The sequence below is a fragment of the Leuciscus leuciscus genome (assembly GCF_965113295.1).
Source record: "Leuciscus leuciscus genome assembly, chromosome: 9".
Taxonomy (NCBI): Eukaryota; Metazoa; Chordata; class Actinopteri; order Cypriniformes; family Leuciscidae; genus Leuciscus; species Leuciscus leuciscus.
Window position 1 is genome coordinate 16,424,594 of NC_138733.1, and position 10,861 is coordinate 16,435,454.

A 10,861-nucleotide genomic window follows, 5' to 3' on the forward strand; every position below is an offset into this window, starting at 1 on the left:
ATATTTTTATCCCTCAAATCCTTCATAATAATACAATTTCACTGTGAAAACTCAGCATGTTCCACCTGGTTGCCTTTAATTTTGCAATGTATTAGCTTTGCATGTTTTCCATTGTTGGAAATGCTTTAATGAGTTTTAGATTGTTGTGCATGAACAGTATGGATAACTGGGTCAGTACTGGTAAATTTAAAAGGGATATTTCATCCAAAAATGAAAATACTCTTATTATTTACTCATCCTCATGTCTTTCCAGACTGGTATGATTTAAAAAATATATATTTGGACAGCTCTTGGTGCCTGTTCACTTTCATTGTATGGAAAAGAGCAGTAGGAACATTCTACAAAACATCTCGTTGTGCTCCTAACTATAAAATTGCATACCTTATATAAAGTTGTATAAATAGTAAAAAAAAAAAGTTTGGTCACTGCTGCTTTAAACAAGTTTCGTTTAACAACAGGCACACTACATTTTTGTCTAGGTCTGTGCGCTAGCTGGAGCGTATCATGTTGCCCTACTTTGCTAATGAGAATGAATGAATCTCTTTTTTCATTTCTTTCAAAGCATATTCACACACTCTGACACAGACTTTGTGAAGCAAAATTGAGACGAGCATTAAACCGGATAAAAAGCTTCTCATCACTCTGCAGTTACTACATTTCCAGAGACAGGTAAAAAAGCAGGTGTGTTTGGAACGGCTAACACTTCAGTAAATCTTCACTGCCGGTCTGACAGGAATAACATTGTGATTTCCTTATTTCATAACGGGAGTCATTTTTCAGTTCCAATAAATTCTACCTTTAGCTGCTGTTTCCCAATTCGGCAGCGTAATATGACAGGTAATCCAGTATTAAAAATGTTCTCTCCATTTATGATTATGATATTGCTAAAGTTTAAGCTTTGCTTTGGAGGAAGTGCTTTTTTAAAGTGTCATCATCAATATCAGCCGGTTGTCAGGTTCATTTTAGGCTTAACTTTGAGGTCAGCTTATCCTGTGCTCCTCTTTGTGACTGATGTCTAGAGAAAAATCCCAGCATGCTCCACAAAGTGTGTGTGAGTCACTGATTCAGGCCCTGTGTGTGAGTCAGCTGGTGGAAGAATTTAGAGGACACTCAGGCCGAGAAATGAGGGGGATTTTAATTATCACATCATTATATCACTGTGTGTGAGGTGTGTGTGAGATTGAGTGAATTGGTTTCAGTTGCGTTGTGTTAGTTATGTAGTCCAATGTGATGGGTCATAACATGCTCAAGATGTTCACTGTGAAGAGGGAACGTGCAGGGCTTAGAAATCTTTTGAACAATCAGCTAGCAATATCAGCTAATGGTAATTTTAAGCATAGATATATATATGTAGATTCCACATTCAATGGCGCGCCCGCCATCTTGGAACAGTCAACGCGTTTAAATTCATTTTATTGATCTTATTGTGAACATTTAATCCATGCATAACTGCATGTTTAATTTTTTTTGATTTTTTATTGTAATTTTAATCAACTTAATCTTCAGTTGAAACCGCAGACTTCTCTCTGGTGACGAATGCCGGACTTTTCCAATCATTTCATCCTCTGCCCTGCCCTTTTCTTATAATTGACTGCAAGCTCACATTCAGATCTGCCTCAGTTCAATCAACAGCCGATGGGTTTATCCAGGTCTCTGCCTCACTTAAAAAAAATTAAATAATAATAATTCTGTTTTAACCTGGATGTTCATCACAATACGGGAACAAAAGGTCTGTTGCTATTTCAGTTACATCATTATTTTAAAGATGCTATGTAAATGAAGCTTTATCTATTTGCATTTATGTATGTACTGTAGCAGATGCTTTTATCTAAAGTGACGCACAACAGAGGAAGAAAAGCAATTTGTCACAATGCTTCCACAATTACTTGTAAAATAGTGCACTACTTACTAGATGTTTACGATTGTGATTTTCCAAAAAGCAAAAAGCATGATCATTGTGTCTCAGACTGACCATTCATCTTATCACGTCCGTGACTCAGAATCATGAAGCCCTCTTTTTGATTCCTGGCAGTACACATGATCTCTGTGTGCTTTGATGAATGAGTAGGCTTGCTTCTTTGTCAGTTTTCACAGGGCTGTGGGTTCATATTGTGCTGATTGCTTTGCTGCTTACTGCATTTTTTTCTTGTTTGTTTGTGGTGTTGTTCTCTGCCCATTTCCTATTCTTTTTTTCTTATCAGCACTCTTTTAAGTTTCCAGGGTGAGGTGTGTGCTGGCTTTCCTCTTGCGTACACACACACACACACACACACACACACACACACACACACACACACACACACACACACACACACACACACACACACACACACACACACACATATTTACCGTTCTGTCCTGAAGCCTCTATGTACCAGCCTGAAGTCTTTTTATGGACTGGTATAAAACGAGTGATGAGGCTCCTGCCCTTTTCAAATTTGTTTGGTCTTCATTAAATTCGCATAAATATGATACGATTATAGCTTATAATATTTTACTTCTGAAGTTTAAATCAGCTAATGGTCATATTGAGGTATAGGCCAGTACTGTAACTTCTATACATTTTCAAATATGTTCAGATTAGTGGTCAATCCCTGGAGTCAGATTTTGGATGGACCAATTAGCCCTGATGGTAGATGCTTAGTTTAAAACACTCTGTGGGCTAAAATCATCTTTCCTCATTGATGGACATTCAAAATGAACCATGTGTGTGTATGTATATATATATATATATGTCCTAACCTAGGCCCTATCCCCATTTGCTGCTGGAAGAGGTGTTAGTGAGGCCAGCAGGGGGTGCTCATCCTGTGTGGGTCCTAATCAGGGGGGCAGGGTTTCATATTATTTTGAAGTTTCCCCGGGCGCCGCCATTGGCTAGCGGACCATCACCTGCTGTTAGCATCCCATTGACTCCCATTCATTTTGGCGTCACTTTGACAGCGAATAACTTTACATCTGAGGCGTTTAAAGACTCCATTTGTCCATTTATTTCTAAAGAAACACGAAAATGTATAAAAGGCTCCATTACCTTGTATCTTACGTTATGGCCCCGTAGAAGCAGTTTTTGTAAAAATAGGCTAACGATTGTGTCATAACCACGCGACTCTCTGTCGCACAGTAGAGAGATTACCGTATGGACAGGAGGAGAAGCTCGCGCGCAATCGGGGAGATGTGGAGGCAAAATGACAAAGTAATTAATCAGAATACTTGGCAAAAGTTTCTCCTGCTCCTAGCTCATGGACACCTCATACTCACACTCTCCGTCTCTGCAAGTTTCGGAAGGAAATGATTCAGATTTCTCTCGGCACAGCTACTAGTAGATAGACGGGTTGCTCACGTCACATCTACGTCGTCAGTTTGAGTCTGCGCAGTACGCTCGACCATCAGGAAGTTGGTGCTTCTAATTGACTTCACTTGTCTCCGTTGAATCCAATGGGGTCGCTGTGTCCAGTTTATATACTGTCTATGGTCCTAATGCCCCAGTATAGTGACTGGGACACTATACTGTCAAAAGAGCACAGTCCTTCGGATGAGACGTTAAACCGAGGTCCTGACTTTCTGTGGTCATATTATAAATCCCAGGATGTCCTTCGAAAAAAGAGTAGGGGTTTCACCCCGGCATACTGGCCAGATTTGCCCATTGGCCACCGTCCATCACCATGGCCTTCTAATCATTCCCATACACTGATTGACTTCATCACTCTATCTCTTTTCCACCAATAAGCTGGTGTGTGATTGCCGTTCTGGCTCAGTATGGCTGCCGTCGCATCATTCAGGTGGATGCTGCACATTGGTGGTGGTTGATGTTCAAAATAAAAAAAAAATAGGCTGAGACTGGTGCAAGAAGTGCAGGATTTTATTGAGGACAGCCTGTGTGTGAGTCAGTTACAGGGACAGAGACCCTGCGGTGCATGAGGACACATTTAGGTGTGACACTGTGTCAGCTGGCATCAAGCGCCCAGCTCGCTGTCCCGCTCTACCTTAAGAGCAGCTTTTCCAAATGGTGGCATATTCAGACATTCATCCTTAAATCATCAACTTTGTCTTTATTTACTCACTCTTTTGACTGTAATCTTCTGTGGCAAACAAATAGACTGTATGTAGCCCCGCCCCTTTTCAGCACAGCACTCGTTCTGTTCTCTCTTCTGTTTTGTATTTCTAAAGCATGAAGGTAAGATCTTATGGATTTATAAATGAACTGCTCTTTTTAAAATCTTGCCGGTCTACTGACATTTGTTATAACTTCAAACATTACAATGCCCACGATAACTTTCGTTAACTCTACAATAAGTAAATTCACTTCAACAGCTAATTACTCTTTGACAGCGATGCCATAGAAATATACCAAAACGGAAGTTCAAACAAAAATTTTTTAAAGATGGTGGCGCGTTTGTTTCTCTGGTGCATAAGGTCTGTAGAGGAACTCTGAAGTCTGGTCAGTCCATGAAATCACAATGGGCCTGTCCCAAATGGCACACTTCATGTGCACTTAAGTCAACAAGTTAAGTCCACAAGACCGTAGGGTGTCCCATTTGAGACTGAAGTTTAAGTTACTTACTGATAATCTCCCCCTCCAGTGAGCAGTTAACTTGAGAATCACTGTGAACGTTTTCAGGTGAACTGTCCCTTTAAGGATTCCCAGGCTCTGTGAAAAGACAACAATCTCCACACAAGGTCCATAACAACATAAAACTTCACAATCTCGGTCTCAGCAACATCTTGAGAAAGGGGATGAAACCATTAGCAAAAAGAGTGCTACTTCAAAGATGGTAAATATCTAAAACAAAAACACTGCTTTGCCATGGTATTTCAAAACAAAACAAACAAAAAAACAAGGGAAAAAAACTAAACTAAACTAAAAAACTAACCAAACATAAAAAAAGAATAGAACAACACAGATTAAAACCAAAACAAAAAGAACACTAAAAAAGACAACAGATAATGGTAACACTTTACAATAAGGTTCCTTTATTAAACATTAGTTAATGTATTAACTAACATGAACTAACAATGAGCAATACATTTATTACTGTTTTTGTTCATCTTTGTTAATGTTAGTTAATACACTACAAATCAACAACAACAACAACAGAAGTAGCCTACCATGACAGGTTTTTGTTAGTGTGCAGGGGCCGGTTGCACCAGCTGTGCGTAAGTTACAACTTAGCCAAGTTTTGACGTAAATGGGCACTAAGATACAACTTATTCACTACTAAATATTTTTGCGTTGCACCATTAAACTTAGTTGAAGCGTAACTCTATGTATAAACCAAATATTTACGGAAGCCTCCGATCAGGAGTAGCCACGGTTGATAAATAGCAGACAGATTGAACTGCATCAATAAGCTCTTCTTTTACCTGACAGATTCTTCAATTCTTTAGACATATATGATAATGCTGACATTTACACTCGATTACATTTTAAGAGAGAGAACATTGTGAATAGATTACTTTGTAAGCGGCTCATCAACATGAATGCCGCTGTGCATCTGTCCCATAGGTCCGTGTTGTGCATGTCAAATAAAATCATTCATAATCAATAAATGTTATTTCTTATGTTGCTTTTTGTATCAATACTTATTTATCCTTATTAATTTTGTTTCAAATAGTTTCTGAATGTTATTTACAAATAAAAACACTTACGTTTTTCATGATTAAGTGTTGTATTTAATGGAAACGTATTTTTACTGTTAGTTAAAGGTTGTATCAGCGATTGTGGGTGACGTCACTTGTTTGTGTTGGAAGTGAGATCCCAAGCAAACCAAGTTAGCTCGCCCCTCCCTCCCGTTTCGTGCATCATGAAAAAAACAATCATGCACGCAGCACGCGCATTTTTTTAAATGCATATTTTTTCAAGAAGGATAGCCTATTTTCACACACAGTTCACATCCAAACAAGTCAGCATTAGCAGCTACTCACCTGTCCAGAAAAAACAGTGCAACCTCGGCGTCCGATTTAAAAAATGTCAGTTCTTTAAGTTCTCTTCACCTTTCAAAAGCCTTCCCGATAACTATTTGTGTCTTGGAATAAACACGATGGTATTCCCTCGCCCTAATCCTCCTCCTCCAGTTGGGGATTGACTCAGCCATGTTCAATTTCTCTTGTTCGTTGATAGACGCTGGTTCTTCTTCAGCTCCGACTTTGCGTGCAGCCGTGCACGAGCGCAAAACCTCACAACACCCACCCCCTGTCGGTGATTGGTTGGAACACTATTTATTTTGGTTTTGAGTGGTTGGTGAAACCAATTGTTTTTGTGTGCAGATCTCAGAGCCTAGGCTGGCTACAGAGATCTGGTGTTTTGACGGCCTGCTTATGGAGCGGGCAGCTAGCGGATCGTTAGGAAAGATTAGATGAATGTGATCATTTATGTTTGGGCCTTTTTTGGGCCTGAAATCGCTGATACAACCTTTAAGTGAGGCAAAAGTTAGAATGAAGGATATACTGAAATTCCCAGCATTTAAACAACTTCTGCTCACGCATTTGAAGGCTGCTATTGGATCATCGAGGGTAAACGTCATATTATGCGACTACGCATTACTTAACGGAGAGTTTACGACCTACTAGCTACGTTCTGCCTTACGAACAAATGGTGCAACAGAATAAAGTAGCCTACATAGTCAGCTACTAACTAGTCAAGTCAAGTCAAGTATATTTGTATAGCGCTTTTCACAATACAGATTGTATCAAAGCAGCTTCACAGTATTAAATTAAAATAATACAACAAGTTTTGTTTCAAGTGGAATTTATTGATTGATCAAATTAAATTAAATATCCCCAAAATATCCCCAACTGAGCAAGCCAAAGGCAACAGTGGCAAGGAACCGAAAAACTCCATCAAGTGACCTAATGGTGTCCTAAAACTCCATCAGGTGACCTAATGGAGAAAAAAAAACCTTGGGAGAACCCAGGCTCAGTCAGGGGCCAGTTCTCCTCTGGCATTTATGAGCTAGAGGCCGGATTGTAGTTTGAACTGTAGGATTATATGAATGCCTGGCTGAAGAGATGCGACTTTAATCTAGTTTTAAACTGGGAGAGCGAGTCTGAGCAACGAACAGTATCAGGAAGACTATTCCAGAGTTTTGGAGCCAAATTTGAAAATGCTCTCCCTCCTTTGGTGGTTCTGGATATCCTAGGTATGACCAAAAGCCTTGAATTTAGTGATCTTAAAGAGCGCGATGGATTATAGGGCGATAGAAGATCCGTTAAATAGACTGGAGCTATGCCGTTTAGGGCTTTATAAGTAAGTAGCAATACCTTGTAATTAATACGGAACTTTATAGGTAACCAATGCAGTGATGATAAAATCGGTGTTATATGATCATATTTTCTTGATCTAGTAAGAACTCTAGCGGCGGCATTTTGGACTAAATGTAGCTTGTTTATTGAGGATGCAGGACAACCAGCTAATAAAGCATTACAGTAATCCAGTCTCGAGGTCATGAATGCATGAACTAACTTTTCTGCATCAGAAACTGATAGCATATTACGTAGCTTAGCAATGTTTCTAAGGTGGAAAAAGGCTGTTTTTGTAACATATGAAATATGATTTTCAAAAGACAGGTTGCAATCGAGTATAACACCCAGGTCTTTTACTGTAGAGGATAAAGTAACAGGACATCCTATGATGTTAAAGTTGTATTGTGCGAGGTTTTGTGGGCGGTTTTTTTAACCGATAAGTATTACCTCTGTCTTGTCTGGATTTAATAAAAGAAAATTATGCATCATCCAATCTTTTATATCTTTAACACACTCTGTCAATTTGGAAAATTTAGCGTTTTCATCCGGCCGTGATGAAATATATATTTGAGTGTCATCAGCATAACAATGCAAACTAATTCCATGTTTCCTTATAATATTTCCAAGTGGCATCATATATATTGAGAATAACAGAGGGCCCAACACAGATCCCTGCGGCACTCCATAGTTTACTGGAGTTATGATGCGGTCAGATAGGTATGATTTGAACCAGCTTAATGCTTGTCCTTGAACACCAGTATAATTTTGTAGTCAATCTAAGAGTATTGTGTGATCTATAGTATCGAACGCAGCACTAAGATCAAGTAAAACTAGTATTGAGATACAGCCTTGGTCAGAAGCTAAAAGTAAATCATTTGTGATTTTAACGAGCGCAGTTTCAGTGCTATGGTGCAGTCTGAATCCAGACTGAAACTTTTCATAGATATCATTTTGTTGCAAGAAAGAGCCCAGTTGAGCGGACACCACTTTTTCTAATATTTTAGACATAAATGGATTTGAAATGGGTCTATAATTTGCTAGGTTATTATGATCTAATTGTGGTTTCTTAATGAGAGGTTTTATAACTGCCAGTTTAAATGTTCTTGGAACATGACCTAAAGATAAAGACGAGTTAATAATATTGAGGAGAGGCTCTTCCACTACAGGTAACACTTCTTTCAGTAGTTTAGTTGGTATAGGATCTAATAAACATGTTGTTGTTTTAGATGAAGTGATACGTTTATTTAACTCTTTTTGTTCTATAGTTGTAAAGCACTGTAATTGTTCTTGCGGGGTGATAATTGAAGCTGAATTATAAGGCGCAATTGAAGATTGAACGTTTACAATTGTGGTTTCTGATGCTTTCTATGAACTGCAAGTCCATAGTGTGGACTTAACGTTCCAATTTAAGAAAGAACTTACCAACGGCTGGTGCAACCCTACCCTGTTGTTTAAGCGGTTTAAGCACTGTAAGCTGGCCATTTTTACAGTGTGCACAGGCAGTGATGTTGTAGATATCCTTATTCCTTCACATATATTATCATCCCCATTTCACCGGTCAGGACCCTGTGATGGCAGGAAGACCTGAGACTGCCACATAATTAACTGACAGCCAGTAATAGAGGCCAGGCACCCATTCATGTAATCACTGGGCACTTGTTTATGGGCATTAAGATGGATTATGTGTAATATGTGGGATACATTGTGATTCATTTTGTGTGCTAAATATATTAAGTTGCTTTTTAATTAAAATGCAAATCTTCCAGCAAAGAAACATCAGACAAAACTGCATTCCTTGCAGCCGTACGGTTAATTGACTGTTAATAAGGGAATTAGTAGAGACGATTCTCCTTTCACGGTCTCTGGATTGGTACTGATGTTGCACTTACAAACAATAAGAATAAATAAAAAAAGCTGTTATGAGGATGAATTTAGTATTCTGTAAGAAAATAAACAGAAGCATATTCTATTAAGGTCTTCACTTGCATCCCTCTCTAGTAGGTGAGAGCTTTGAGAGCTGTTGCTGTCATTTTAAGCAACTTCCTTTTTGGCAGCGGACAGCTCAGTTTGGCTCCAGCTCCAGCGAAATCTGTCTGTTTGACAAGAAGCCCAGGGCTTTGGGCTTCTCAGCCACAAAACAGAGCTGCCATTGGCTCCTGACCGCCTCAGTTGTTCAGGCAGTGGGTTAGTGTTGGATTCAGAGAAAGGTAGAGAAGCAGCAGTGATGGTTGTGATTCTGCCAAGTAGGACATGTTTCTGGATCAACATCTTTTGTTGGTCCTGGAATAACATACCTGCCTTATCCCTATAGACCTAAACAATAGAACTAAAACTAGCGCACACTGCAAGACTAACTCGTCTAGTCAGCACAATTACTGATGGCAATGGCTGTTAACTATTTTTTTTTTAATAATCATTAATAGTAATCATAACAAGGTTTGTTGATAAGGGAAGAGGGAAGTGGCGAACATTCAACGTAACTTTCATTTTGTTCATTTTATTATTATTAAAGTAAAGCGACAGCCCCTCACGGACGACTGCCACAAACTAAAATAAAGCACCAACATAGTCCAGCTCTGGTCTTCTTTCTTCCGTCACTGTTGTCTAGGGCTTGCATAGACTAGTCGAATAGTCGATAGATCGACTACTTCAACCACTAGTCGACGCTGTCGGAAACAATCGACTACTCGAGCGTCCATTAACCATAAATGAATTAAAAATGGTGAACGTCACCAACAGACACCACACGTCAGATGTGTTGAAGTATTTCATCAAGGATGACAAAAATATTGTTATTGGCCAACTCTGCAAGAGGCCGCGTTCACATGTTGCGTCTAAAAACGTGTGGAAAGCGCGGCCGTGCCGCTGTCTCCTAAGCGCTTGCGCTCCCGTGGCGTCTGTCGTTGCTATGCACCCATGAACTGCCGCGCTGTACCATGCGCTGTACTGTACAGCTACGATCAGCTGTTCGGCCGAGCTTTCAATGATGTTACGGAAAGGCCGAAGCGGATTGGTTTTTGTCACATGACCTGCGGTGCGCTTGAGGCATTCTGAAAAGTTGAGATGTTTTCATCTCGCCGCGGCATCGGCGCGTCTGGAAAAACTAGCGCACCACGTTGCTTCCATTATGTATGGAAGCTTGTTTCCGCCACTGAAAAATAAAATAAAAAAATTGCGACTTTTTATCTCACAATTCGGACTTTTTTTCTCAGAATTGCGAGATATTAAGTCAGAATTCTGAGAAAAAAAGTCAGAATTCTGAGATATAAAGTCGCAATTGCGTGTTATAAAGTCAGAATTGCGAGATATAAAGTCAGAATTCTGACTTTTTTACTCGCAATTGCGACTTTATATCACGCAATTCTGACTTTATATCTCGCAATTGGGAGATATAAAGTCAGAATTGCGTGTTATAAAGTCAGAATTGTGAGATATAAACTATTCTGAGGTAAAAAAAAAAAAAAAACTCCGTCTTTTTTCCCCCTTAGAATTGGAAGTCGCAATTGCGAGTAAAAAAGTCAGAATTCTGACTTTATATCTCGCAATTCTGACTTTATAACACGCAAATGCGACTTTATTTCACGCAATTCTGACTTTATATCACACAATTCTGACTTTATATCTC

General features: G+C 39.3%; 1 long non-coding RNA gene across 1 annotated transcript; it reads left to right on the top strand.

The window, feature by feature from the left end:
- The first annotated feature begins 5,404 nt into the window (after nucleotides 1-5,404).
- On the top strand, nucleotides 5,405-8,748 carry LOC309507025. Its single transcript, XR_014209001.1, has 3 exons — nucleotides 5,405-5,703; nucleotides 6,418-6,631; nucleotides 8,616-8,748. It is a non-coding gene; the product is annotated as an uncharacterized lncRNA (long non-coding RNA).
- The last annotated feature ends 2,113 nt before the right edge of the window (nucleotides 8,749-10,861 follow it).